This window comes from Anomaloglossus baeobatrachus, chromosome 5, assembly GCF_048569485.1.
Source record: "Anomaloglossus baeobatrachus isolate aAnoBae1 chromosome 5, aAnoBae1.hap1, whole genome shotgun sequence".
Classification (NCBI taxonomy): Eukaryota; Metazoa; Chordata; class Amphibia; order Anura; family Aromobatidae; genus Anomaloglossus; species Anomaloglossus baeobatrachus.
Window position 1 is genome coordinate 419886202 of NC_134357.1, and position 13871 is coordinate 419900072.

The 13871-nt window shown below is 46.4% G+C and overlaps 1 protein-coding gene across 1 annotated transcript in view; it reads right to left on the reverse strand.

Moving 5' to 3' along the window:
• Positions 1-13871, reverse strand: part of SMARCD2 (SWI/SNF related BAF chromatin remodeling complex subunit D2) — an 80990-nt gene that overhangs the window by 55226 nt on the left and 11893 nt on the right. The gene's annotated exons all lie outside the window — the stretch shown is intronic.

Sequence of the window (13871 nt, forward strand, 5' to 3'; positions counted from 1 at the left end):
TACCACCATTTAATACAATCTATTTAATATGTATTACTTAGGCTATGCTCATATGCAGCATTTTTGCAGCTTTTAAAAAAAAATTTTGATGCAAATTAAAAGCTGTTTTTTATAGTACCAGCAAAAGTCATGAGATTTCAGAAATCTCATGCACACACTTGTTGTTTTTTTTTTAACTTAATTTTACAACTGCAGCGTTTTAAAATCTGCATCACATCAAATTTTTTAGTGTTTTTACTGCATTTTTTCACCCACAGAATGCAATGAGAAAGTGGAAAAAAAACTACAAAGGCATTTTATGGGCTATTTTCAGAGCATAAAACTAACTTTATTAAACATGTAGGGTAGACAAAGCACACATTTAAGCTTCAATCCCCAAAAAGTAACAAAACCCCGGTGAAAATGAGAAAAACAGTTGTTTTGAAAAAGGTGCTTTTACTGCCAATGGAGCAGGTTTTGGCTGCATGTAAAGATAGCCTTAGGGGTACTTTGCACACTACGATATCGCAGGTGCGATGTCGGTGGGGTCAAATCGAAAGTGACGCACATCCAGCGTTGCTGTCGATATCGTAGTGTGTAAATCCTTTATGATACGATTAACGAGCGCAAAAGCGTCGTAATCGTATCATCGGTGTAGTGACCGCCATTTCTATAATGTAGCTGCAGCGACGGTCCGATGTTGTTCCTCGTTCCTGCAGCAGCACACATCACTGTGTGAGAAGCCGCAGGAGCGAGGAACATCTCCTACCTGCGTCACCGCGGCTCACACCGGCTATGCGAAAGGACGGAGGTGGGCGGGATGTTTACGTCCCACTCATCTTCGCCCCTCCACTTCTATTGGTCGCCTGCCGTGTGACGTCGCAGTGACGCCGCACGACCCGCCCCCTTAGTAAGGAGGCGGTTCGCCGGCCAGAGCAACGTCGCAGGACAGGTGAGTGCATGTGAAGCTGGCATAGCGATAATGTTCGCTACGGCAGCAATCACAAGATATCGCTGCTGCGACGGGGGCGGAACTATCGCGCTCGGCATCGCAAGCATCGGCTTGCGATGTCGTAGTGTGCAAAGTACCCCTTAGCTATGTCTGCAAGCTGCGTTCTGGTTTAACAACAAAAATGCACCCTCTGGCAGACTCTTGACAAACAGACAGAGACAGAGCCATGTGATGAGAATGAACTCGGAGGAACCTGTGAGGTCAGTGCCAGGACACAGGCAGTAGTGTGGGGTCCGCAGCTGTGACTTCAGAGCTTCACCCGAGTTCACTGTTATCATACGGCTCTGTCTCTGTGTCGCGGCCTGATTTGTGGTCACAGGTGAAGGACTTACCTGTGACCGCAAATCACCTGCGTGGTGTCCCGCTGATCGCGCGACTCACTTCAGTTGCTGCGTGGAGCTCACAGCTAGTGTTTGTGCTCTATGGCCGCTCATTGTGAGCTTCCGATGTAGCAGAGCTGGAAGCTTTGTGGGTCCTCATGTGGATTACGTCGGACCTGGAAGGGTGTTTGAGGGTTAATAAAGTGGTGAAATATGTTTTTTTTTGTCTTTTATTCCAAATAAAGGATTTTTTGGGTGTATGTGTTTATTTACTTTCACTTACAGATTAATCATGGGGGGTAAATGTGACGCCCTGGGCTATCCAGGTCGTCCCAGGTAGTCACACACACACACACACAACATCACACCCCTTCCAGTTAGGTGGCAGCAGTCAAACATAGAAAACCTTGTCACCACCCTCTAGGTTTGATGTCCACACCAGGGAGAGGTGGAGCCAGGCGGTTGGAGTCAAGATTCACATACAGGTGCAGTAGAAAGGCGGACACTACTAACCTAACAGGAAAAGCTGCAGCCGGCTGCGGGCCCCGTTCATCACTCCGTTTGGTTTACCAGCGACTCCAGTGTCTTGTATCAGAGTGAGTACACCAGTGCTATCAGGCACCACACCGCAACACCGCGCCCTGCACCCCGGCCCCCTCAACAATCGGGCCCCGGGACCAACATCCCCTACCCACGGAGGGGTCAACACCTAGCTGCGCCACTACACCGCTCCCGGGAGTCCCCGCACCTTCACCGCAGCGGTGGTGCCCACGATCACCACAACCCGTGGGTAGCGTCACGAACTATCATTCCAAAACCAAATACCCGCATCCCCCGCGCTTAGTGCCAACCCTCCTTGCAGAGCGACGTGACCCCCGGGTCTGTGAGAGGCTCAAGCCACCACCCGCAGTAAACGAGCACGGATCCGAGCGGCTCGGCGGCCGCAGCCGAGGCCGCGGGGCGGTACATATCTCATAGACGCCTGCCATGATTAACCTGCTATGGGCTGCCATTAACTCCTTATTACCCAGATTGCCACCGCACCAGGGTAATCGGGATGAGCCAGGTAAGGTCCCAAGACTGTCATATCTAATGGATGCGGCAATTCCAGATGGCTGCTGGCTGATATTTTTAGGCTGGGGGGCAGCCTAAAAATGATAGGCCTCCCCAGTCTGAGAATACCAACCAGAAGCTGTGAGGCTTTATCTTGGCTGGGTATCAAATGGTGGGGACCGCACGTTGTTTTTCTTTTAATTATTTATTTATTTTACTGCACGATATAGACCCGCCCACCGGCGGCTGTGATTGGTTGCAGTGAGACAGCTGTCACTCAACATGGGGACGCGTCTGACTGCAACCAATCATAGGCGCTGGTGGTGGGCAGGGGAAGCAGTGAATATGAGATGAGCCTTATGAGCGTCTGGCACTTTCAGAAGCAGGAGAAGCCGCGGGAGCCGTGTGACAGCTGTGCCGAGAAAAACGCAAAGTGCGGATGGAATTTAGTGACTCATCATAGACTTTGCTGGGGAAGCAAAACGCACGCATTTTGTCATTGACACGGTGCAGTTTAAAACGCATCCAAAACTAAAGAAAAATGCAACGTGCGCACATGACCTTAAAAGATTTCTCTCAATTGGTTAAATGCTGGAGTAGTAGTAATTTTTTGGCCTGAGCAATATACAGCTGCAATTCCATCTTGCTGTAAGTAATGATATTCTGTTTTGCTTTTTTTGATTTTTCTCAATTGGTTAAATGGCTAAAAAAAAACAACTTTGCAATTTACTTCTTATTAAAAAATTCTCCCCGTCCTAGAGAAGGAAAGGATTTTAAATTCGATAATCTGATATTTGTTGGTTTGGTTTCCATCCATCTCAAAGATTGTCGGTTTCCTAGGAAAAGAGCGTATTGGGTAAGAGCATGCAGTTGTTGTATGGGTCCCTGACACCTACGATGATAAAGAGGCAAAGCCGACTCTGTTAGCGCATCTGTGAGAGGACAGTTCAGACCAGTGGTAAAACAATGCCGCTGGTTCAACTCTCAATCTACCAGAGTGCATCAACCACTAACAAGTAATAAAAATGCAGAGGCGCACTGTGTTCCTGAAGAAAGAACTTTACACAACCCTTTTACTATACCGACATATACGCAGCATTTTTGGCTTATTTTGTATTAATTCTTACTTACTTACATTATTATTCAAAGTTTTTAAGTATACATTTGTGGCTAAAAGTTTTCTTTTTCACACCGTTTGCTGATTCAGTGTTATTAGCTAGATGTTTCTATCGCTACTGCAGCACAATTATAAGCATTCCACATGTTTTTACACTTGTCTTGAGAAGTACATCAAGCTAATGGAAAGACTCAATATTTATAGCATAGAAAGAAAAGGTAAAAAGGGAGCTCAACATGCTGGTGACCAATCAAAGAAGCTGAGACCTTCAATGGCTGGTGATGAAGCACAGCCAGAAAAGAAGGAGAAAATCAAGAGAAATCCGGCATATCCATTATCCATATCCTTAGAGATTAAAAACAATCTTTATTGAAAATCCGTGGAAAAGAGAATCCATATAGCATTGTAAAACCTGAAGCATTTCTAGTGCGAAAAACGCACTTAGTCATAGGATAAGGAGGGACTTATGGGAACCTGCAGCTGTGACCGTAAATAACCTGAGTGACATCACCGATCATCGCTGCGGCTCAGTTGCCACCTGAAGCTCACAGCGGGCGGTCATGCTCTATGCCCGCACACCGTGCCTTCAGTAATATAGCAAAACCGGAATCGATGTGGGACCTTGTGTGGATTAAGTCAGATCTGGGTGTTTTTGGAGTTAATAAAGGGGTAAAAGAGGGGTTTTTTTGTATTTTATTTCAAATAAAGGATATTTTTGGTGCTTGTGTTTATTTATTTTCACTTACAGATTAGTAATGGGGGGGGGGTCTCATACACACTTTCCATTACTAATCTAGGGCTTAGTGGCACCTGTGAGCTGTTATTAACCCCTTGTTACCTCGACTGCCAATGCACAAGGGCCATGTGATGAGCTGGGTAAAGTTCTGAGGAGATTGTCGCATCTAATGGATGTGACAATTCTGGGCACCTGCTGGCTGCTATTTTTATGCTGGGGGCCCAATAAGCATGGGTCTATCTAGCCTGTGAATACCAGCCCCCAGCTGTCAGCATTATCATGGCCGGGTATCAAATTGGGCTGGACTGCACGCCATTTTTAAATTATTTATTTACATTAAAAAAAAAAAAAGCTGCATGCGGTTCCTCTTATTTTGATACAGAACCAAGATAAGCACACTGCTAGGATCTGCAGCCTATAGCTGTATGCTTTATATGTGCTGGGTATCATAATATGGAAATATGGGAAGACCCTACGCCAATTTTTTTATTTATTTATTTTTACAGCCATATAGATACACACAGAAAGCATCTCTGATTGAAAGCAGTCAGACACGCCGTCTCACAGGGTGGAGGCGCGTCTTACTGCAACCAGAGAAGCAGGGACTGCCAGTGGGTGCGGGAAGCAGTGCATAGTCATGAGGGTAATGAGCAGCCGTTGTGTGGAGAATGGTAAATATAAAGCCCTTGTTACAATCCCCCTATCCCTTCTACCACCATTTTTATACTCTTTATTCAGGTCCCCATAGACTTATATGGGGACCGGCGTCAGGCTAGATATCCAGATATCCGTAATCAATTCTGGGCCCGAAGAGTTTTTTTCTTTGTTTTTGTTTTTTTAAATCCGGTTGGACCTCCAAAGGCCGGGTATCTATGAGTCTGCCCATCACAAATCCTGAGACAATTCATATGTGGGGTTGTTTTTCATCCATAGAGTGGGATCACTCGTAATTTTGCCTAAGTATACTGCCATGAATAAAGAATGATCTAAACATCCTCCAACTTCTCCCATCGAGCAATTTGCTGATGGACAACGAATGCTTTTTCCAGCATGATGGAGCAGCATGTCAGAAGGTAAAAGTGACAACTTTGTGATCGGTAAACAAAACATTGAATTTTTAGGTCCTTGGCCAGGAAACTCCCCATATGTCAGTCGCATTGATAACCTATTGTCAATCCTCAAAAAGCAGGTGGACAAAGAAAAATACAGAATTTATGATGATCAACTCCAAGAACTGATTATGTACAAGAATGTGTTGTCATCAATCAAGATTTTGGCCCAGAAGCTGGCATCCAGCTGCCAGGGCAAATGCCAGAAGTCTTGAAAAATAAGGGTCAACACTGTAAATATTGAGTCTTTGCATAAACGTAATGTATTTGTCAATAAAAGTGTAGAACCTATGAAACTCTTAAGCCTGCTTTACACGGTACGACCGATTGTGCGATTTCACAAATCGATCGTACCCGCCCCCGTCCTTTTTGCGTCACGGGCAAATCGCTGCCCGTGTCGCACAAAGTCGGTAACCCCCGTCACACATACTTACCTCTCGTGCGACCTCGCTGTGGGCGGCGAACGTCCACTTCCTGGAGTGGGAGGGACGTTCGGCGTCACAGCGACGTCACACGGCCACCGGCCAATAGAAGCGGAGGGGCGGAGATGAGCGGGACGTAAACATCCCGCCCACCTCCTTCCTTCCACATAGAGCCGGCGGCGGCCGCGGGAGGCAGGTGAGCTGCTCATCGTTCCCGTGGTGTCACACGGAGCGGCGTGTGCTACCACGGAAACGATGGTCAACTAAATTAAACGATATTATGGAACCTAGCGAGCAGTACCCGACTCACGATTTGTGAGCGATACTGCGTCGCTAGGAGGTGTCACACAGGCCGGCATCGCCAGCGATGCCGGATGTGCGTCACAAAAACCGTGACCCCGACGATCTATCGCACGATAGATTGTCTGGTGTAAAGCAGCCTTTAGGCTATGTGCGCACTAGAAATGTGAAGTTTCTCAAGAAAATTTCTTGAGAAACTTCTGGGAGTGAAAGATTTCCGGACCTCCGGAAAAAATCCGCACCAAATCCGCATGCGGATTTTCCGCGGATTAGCCGCGGAATAGCCGCGAATTTGCCGCAATTTTCTTGCGGGTGGTTCCCTGCGGATTTTGCAGGCTGTACTGCCGAAATCCGCAGGGTACCTGCGGAAAAGAATTGACATGCTCATTTTCTCAAGAAATTTTCTCGAGAAATTCTTCTCAAGGAAATTTCTTGAGAAAAATCCGCACAGTGCGCACAGCTATTTTTTTTTCTCATAGAATTTGCTGGGAAATGTCTGCACAAAGATTGCAGACATTTCTCAAGAAATTTCCGCTGCAAATCCGCGGGTAAATCCGCGGGTAAAACGCATTAGTGCGCACAGAACCTTAGGGGTACTTTGCATGTTGCGACATCGCTACTGCGATATCGTCGGGGTCACATCGAAAGTGACGCACATCCGGTGCCGGTAACGACGTTGCAACGTGTAAAGCCTAGATGCGCCGATAAACGATCGCAAAAGCGTCGAAAATCGGTGATCTGTGTAGCGTCGGTCATTTTCATAATGTCGCACCAATAGGAGATACGATGTTGTTCCTCATTCCTGCAGCACCACACATCGCTGTGTATGAAGCCGCAGGAGCGAGGAACATCTCCTTACCTGCCTCCACCGGCAATGAGGAAGAAGGAGGTGGGCGGGATGTTTACGTCCCGCTCATCTGCACCCCTCTGCTTCTATTGGCCGCCTGCCGTGTGACGTCGCTGTGACGCAGCACAACCCGCCCCCTTAGGGAGGAGGCGGGTCGCCGGCCAGAGCGACGTTGCAGGGCAGGTAAGTGCGTGTGAAGCTGCCGTAGCAATAATGTTCTCTACGGCAGCTATCATAATATATCGCATGTGCGACGGGGATGGGTCCTATCGCGCTCGGTATCGCTAGCCGATGGTAGCGATGTTGCAACGTGCAAAGTACCCCTTAAGGGCGCTTTACACGCTACAATAAATCTTACAATGTGTCAGCGGGGTCACGTCGTAAGTGACGCACATCCGGCATCGCAAGTATGATTGTAGCGTGTAAAACCTCCGTGCAATTGTGATTGAACGAAAATCCGTTCATCGCATGCACGTTGTTCATTTCTCAAACATTGAACGTGCGGTTGTGCAATCTTCCCGAGGCAGCACACATCGCAGTGTGTGACACCCCAGGAACATTGAACGACAGCTTACCTCCGTCCGTGGCTCCCGCCGACAATGCGGAAGGAAGGAGGTGGGCGGGATGTTTACGTCCCGCTCATCTCCGCCACTCCCCTTCTATTGGCCGGCTGCCGCGTGACGTCGCTGTGACGCCGAACGTCCCTCCCACTCCAGGAAGTGGATGTTCGCCGCCCACAGCGAGGTCGTATGGACGGGTAAGTACGTGTGACAGTTTTTAATCGATTGTGCGGCACGGTCAAAAAATTGAACGTGCAACACATACGATGGGGGCGGGACACATTGCATACGATATCGTATGCGAAATTGAAAGGTGTAAAGCAGGCTTTAGAATTGGACTTCAGCAGCTATAGGAACACCTGACCAAAAGATCTAAAAACATTAAAGCAGCAATTTTGTAAAAATAAAATATTGTGCCAGTCTCAAAAATTTAGGCCACGATTGTACAATAAGTTTTTATTTTTCTGTCACTGCCTGTCAATCACCAGATCCCACTGAATAAAATATTGAAATATACATTGTTATGGAAAGAATGGAGGACATCCTATCAAAATGCAATAAGTTACCATCTCTGGAAAATGTAGACTAGGGCTAAACAGTGAATATATTTGCACATTATTTCATCTAATGGGGTCGCTTCCAGCCGTCACACAATATCCAGCCCTGTTGGATTTCTCAGTCTGGCATTGCACCCCAAAGTTCTACTGACTTTCATTGCTGATGTTCGGTTTTCTCAATAAATAGCCACAACATGTGCACCATGTCCGAATGTGGCCTAAGAGAAATATAATCATTACCACATATGAAACTATATTCACAACAGGCATGAACCCAATAACCAGAGAAAGTACCATGCCAGTGTGGCGCCCTGTACAAGCCAGGACGTCACAGGTACTGCAACAACACACCCCACACCCCGATTAGGCACATCAGTCACACACAAATCCTTGTTGCCTCCCTCCAGGGGCTGATGTCCACACCAGGTGGGGTGGAGCCAGGTGGTTGGCCCCACCCACTGAGGAGTTCACAGTCCTGGAGGCAGGAAAGGACGAGAGTGTAGTTGGGGAGAGTGAAGTGGAAGGAGTAAGTGGTAGGAGAGGAGCAGTCTGACCGTGTCCGGGTACGTGGCCCGGGCACATACAGCAAGGTTGGCAGACGGTGGTGACCGTCTGCAGGAGGGGCCGATCGACGTGGAACCGTAGGACCGGGGACAGGCGGTGGCCCGACGGTACCGAACCGGGGAGCGAAGAAAAGCCAGCACCATCCGGCAGGGCCTACGGACCCCGACCAGGCTTGGAGTCGCCGTAAAACCGGTCAAATCCGTTAGCGACGGGAACCTCCGGGGTTTCCCAGCAGCAAAGACCCGATTGAAGGCAACCGCTCAACCGTGAAGGGAAATACAGTCACCGCCAAGGCTACAGTTCCTAGGGCCAGAACCTGCGGGCAAAAGGGGCTCCCTCGGCATCTATCAACGCTGGGGAGCGGGTTACCGGTGGGAAGCCATCGGGGCCGAAAACACACTACAGGTGCAGGGAATAGCAGTAGCAACCTACCGGGAGTGACCACCGCAGCCGGCTGCGGGACCCATCCATCCTGCCGTTTGTTTTACCAGAGACTTCGTATACGTTATTGGCTGAGTGAGTACCACCGTGCCGTCTGGCACCGCGCTGCCTCCGCGACCCTGCACCTCATCCAAACCCTGCCATCCACTTTCCAGTTACCCTCGCCGGGCCCCAGGACCACCAAAACCCCCTACCCACGGAGGGGAGAGAAACATCTCGGCTGCTCCCTGTCATCGTTACCGGGATCCCCGTCCAGAGCAGCGGTGGTGTCCCAACCTCACCACAAACCGTGGGTGGCATCACGCACCGACTACCCAAACCCCAAAAACTATCCCCTTTTCACTCATGGGCGAGGAGCGCCGCTCGAGTCCCTGGGTCCGGCCCACCTCTTGAGCCACCGAGCAGCAGCAGCAGCGCCGGACCCGAGCGTTAGCGAGAGCGCAGCGGCGGCGGCCTCCTCCCCGCCCGCGACACTAGTAAGTATGAGATACACATAGATACCTTTGATGTGGACAAGCGCTTTGTTCACATTCTTTTGTGGTCCAGCTTGTACATTCGGCACTAAGTAATAGAAGTAATGTGACTGGTATGCAGCGTGTCTTCTGTGGTAATAGCTTAGCTGACATTGTAAATCCCTGTAATGTGTAATGTGTAGAACTACATACAGTGGCATACTGTAAGTTGAAGTTCGTAGTTTAATGTAAAATCTCCAACATGGCCCCAACTATATTTTTTAGGCCATGTGCCCACATTGCCTTTTTTTTATTCGTTTAATGCGTTTTTCCATATTTTAAATCAATAAAAGCAAGCAAAAAGCATCTCAGCATAGTCTATGAGAATCGTGACTTGTTGTGCACACGCTGCTTCTTTTTTCCTTGCAGATTTAGTTGCTGAAAAAAGAAGCAGCATGTGAATTGTTTCTGCATTCATTTGAAGCCATTCTATAAGCCCCTGCAATGCTTTATCACTACAGGGGATTATAACGCAGCACTTTGCCTCACACACCGTGCATACAGCATGGTGCGTGAGGCTCTCCAGAGCTCAGTAACCCAGGGTTGTCATGGTGATGACCCAGGGTTACTATTGCAGCAATCGGTTCCCTGTGATCTCATTACAGGGACCCGATCACCAGGGAGAGGTAAGCGATTCCTCTCCCTGCCTTCTGAATGCTGCGATCGTACTGATAGCAGCATTCAGGGGGTTAAACTGCCGGGAGCAGTGCGGGCACTGTAAGATCAGCCAGAGACCCGACAGCGATCGCGGAGTTAGAGCGCCTGAACTGTCGAGACCGCCATGACTAAAAAAAAAGTACCAAAAAAAGCAGGAAAAAATGCAAGTGAAAAAATGCGCAAATGCAATAAAAATATGCACTTTTTTTCCGTACTCAGTCCGTACTCAGACTGTGAAATTCAGATGTACCTAATGCTAAGTACACACTGTGTCTATGCACTCAGCCTACAGTATATGTTAGGAGCATAGGCCGACATACACTGTAACGTTCCGATAAACCAACATCACCCAGGAAGAAGCCAAATGTGTCTTCTTTCAGCCTTCATCTGGCTAGTATGTGTCTACATACAGTTTGCTTTACTGTATAAGAAAGATCAGCAGTCTGAGATTTAATGTTCAAAGGGCCATTAAAAAGAGACGTATACTATACAGTATATGTTACTTTAAAATAGGTGCCACATTTGAGAGAATCCATTTATTCTGACTCTAACTACTGTCGGGTGCATACCTCCTGAGCATATGCTCCGACAGTGGGCACAAATGCAGTGTGCACCGAGCCTAAGAAGATCTATATATATGAGGAAACAAACGTTCCAGTTATGAAATGGAAGTGGGATGTATAAATTCTGCATAATGGGACAGATTTATCAATATATTCCAAACATACAGTAATGGTCAAAATTTGGACACAAAAGTTCATTCACTGGATTGCTTGTTCTTATTTTTATATGTACATTGCAGATTCAGACTGAAGGTAGTAAACCCAAAAAAGAATACATATTGAAACAAGGTGAAATGAAACAAACCAGAATATTTGCGAAACCTTAGATTTTTGAAAGTATCTTCCTTTTACTCTGATGATCGCTTTACATGCCCTTGCCATTGTCTGAATCAGCTAAAAGTGATGGTTCACCCCTTTTCATTACTAGCCACATCAATATTATGTTGAGAAACAAGGTTCTCTCAAATACCTTGTGTTGCCAATAGTGCCTCTAAGTGGCACTACTGCGGTCCACTCACCCCCTTCACATGACCACCGGGCTCTGTGACCTCTAATGTCTGGTGATGTCACGTTAACTGAGGGCCGCAGTCTTCCCGAGTGACTGGGCTGTGGGCGGCATTTCACCGCTCATCACAGCCCAGGATTTCCCTGCTCCCTCCTCCTTCACAAGTGCACAAGCAGGAGCGACGCTGGGCTGTGACTCTGGATTGTGATGAGCAGTGAAACTCCGCCCACAACCCAGTGACTCATGGAGACTGCTGGCAGCTGCGGTAATGTCAGGTCAACAGGAAGTTGACGTGACATCACTGGACATCAGAGGTCATGCAAAAAGGGGTGACTGGACTACATTAGCACCGCTCACAGGCACTATTGGCAACACAAGGTATTTGAGAGAAACTTGTTTCGCAACATAATGTCGATGTGGCTAGTAATGAAAAGGGGTGAAATACCTCTTTAATTAGGCTCTCACTTGGAATGACTTCCATTGTACAAGTATGCCTAGTCAAGACTTCATTTGTGGACTCACTGTGCTTCAAAAAGTGTTTATTACAATGAGGTGTGTACTGCAGAGGCAGTGTTGCTGCACAGCTCCATACAGTGCTGAGTCCTTTTCCACAACTGTTCTAAGTCAGAATATGGTAAATACCATTCAACTAAGCAAAAAGAAGCATTAGCCTATTATTACTATAAAGACATGAAAGTCAGTCAGTCTAGAAAATTGCTAGAACATTGAAGGTATCCTGTAATGCAGTCATGAAAACAATGAATCACTATGAAGAAACGGTCTTTCATGAGGAGTACTCCAGGAAAGGAAGACCAATAATTACATCTGCTGCAGAGGGTAAGTTCATCAGAGTTACCAGCCTCAGAACCTGCAGATTGAAGCACCCCAGAAAACAATCATAAATGATGCACATACATAAAAGTAGCATGCCTTTATGTTTGAATTGCTGCAAAAGATTCACTACTGAAGATTGCAATCTAGAAGAGACTTGTTTAAACAAAGCAACAGACGGATTTGACATTAGAAGAGAATGAGTGAAAATCTGTACTGTGGCCTTATAAGTCAACATTTTAGATTTTTGGTACCAACCGCCATGTCTTTGTGCGATAACTATAAATTCTGATTGGCATGCATTTGGTCAAGGTGAAGGTGCTGGTAGCGGGGATGATAATCCCATGTAATCAATGTCTGAAAAATCACCGCGCTCTCAGATGTAATTAGCAATGGTGTTAAAAATGTATTAACAAACACATGGAACAAATAGTAGGTGATGCCGGGAATAAGTAGGTGCCACATCTGCCATCTCTGTGACTGACTCAGGTGTGAGAGCGCAGATCTTCACCACTAAGGTTACAAAACCAAAAGGAACCTAGCTACAGAAAGGCACTGATGCGCTGGATTAACCAAGACCTGGAGGGTGCTTAATACTGATTGCTCCAGATGGATGTAGGCGCGGAAGTGCCCTCTGTATAGCATACCGGAGTGACAGCGTGAACAAGACCCATCATGGTTGAAACGTTGTTTTGTCGCTTATTCCCGGCATCACCTACTATTTGTTCCATGTGTTTGTTAATACATTTTGAACACCACTCCAAATTACATCTGAGAATGCGGTGATTTTTGAGACATGTCTTTGTGAGAAGCATAAAAGGTCAGCAGATTGTTTCTACAACCCCAATTCCAAATTACTTGGGACACTGTGTAAAATGTAAAGAAAACGAGAATGCAATACTTTGGAAATCTCTTAGCCATATCTTATTCCCAACAGAACAAAGAACACAGATCAGAAGTTCAAATTTAGACATTTTTTCAATTTCATTTCAAAAATAACAAACCAAAGGAATTTATACATTGATGTCATGAACCCAACGTTTTTGGAATTGGGGTTGTAGAAACCATCCACACACCTCTTCTGCATTTCATAAAGACATGGTGGTTGGTACCAGCACATCTTAATAAAGTTGGGACAAGATTAACAATGGATGGAAAGGTAAGTCGCACTAATGAAAAACAGCTGAAGGGTCAATATTAAACTAAAGCGATTTGACTGTGTATAAATAGAGGATGTTAGAGAGGCAGAGTCTTTCAGGAGGAAGCACAGATGATCAGAGATTAACCAATCTAAAAATTGTGGAACAATTTCATAATAATTTTTCTCAATGTAAAATGACTAAAAGTTTCATCATCTAGAGTACATATTATATATATAAAAAAATAAATAAATCAGGGAATCTGGAGAAATCCAAGTACACAAAGGTATATGGTCGATAGTTAATAATGGACGCTCATGATATATAGACCCTCAGGCGGCACTGTATAAAAACAGGCATGATTTGGTTGTGGAAATCACTGCATGGACTCAGGAATATTTCAATATCGATTTAGGCTAGGTTCACGACTGTAATATGCGTTCCTTGCACGGATTAATATTCCTGGTCCAACCGGCAGGTCTCCTAACCCGAATTAACTGCAGGTCAGTATACCTGAACTAAGTCACATTAAACAGTTTATGCCTTTGAGGCAGAAGGGAGATCGGCAAGTCACATCGGGTCCTGCAATCCAAGCATAGACCATATATCATAGATGTGTGAACTTGACTTTACAGCCAACATCTGGT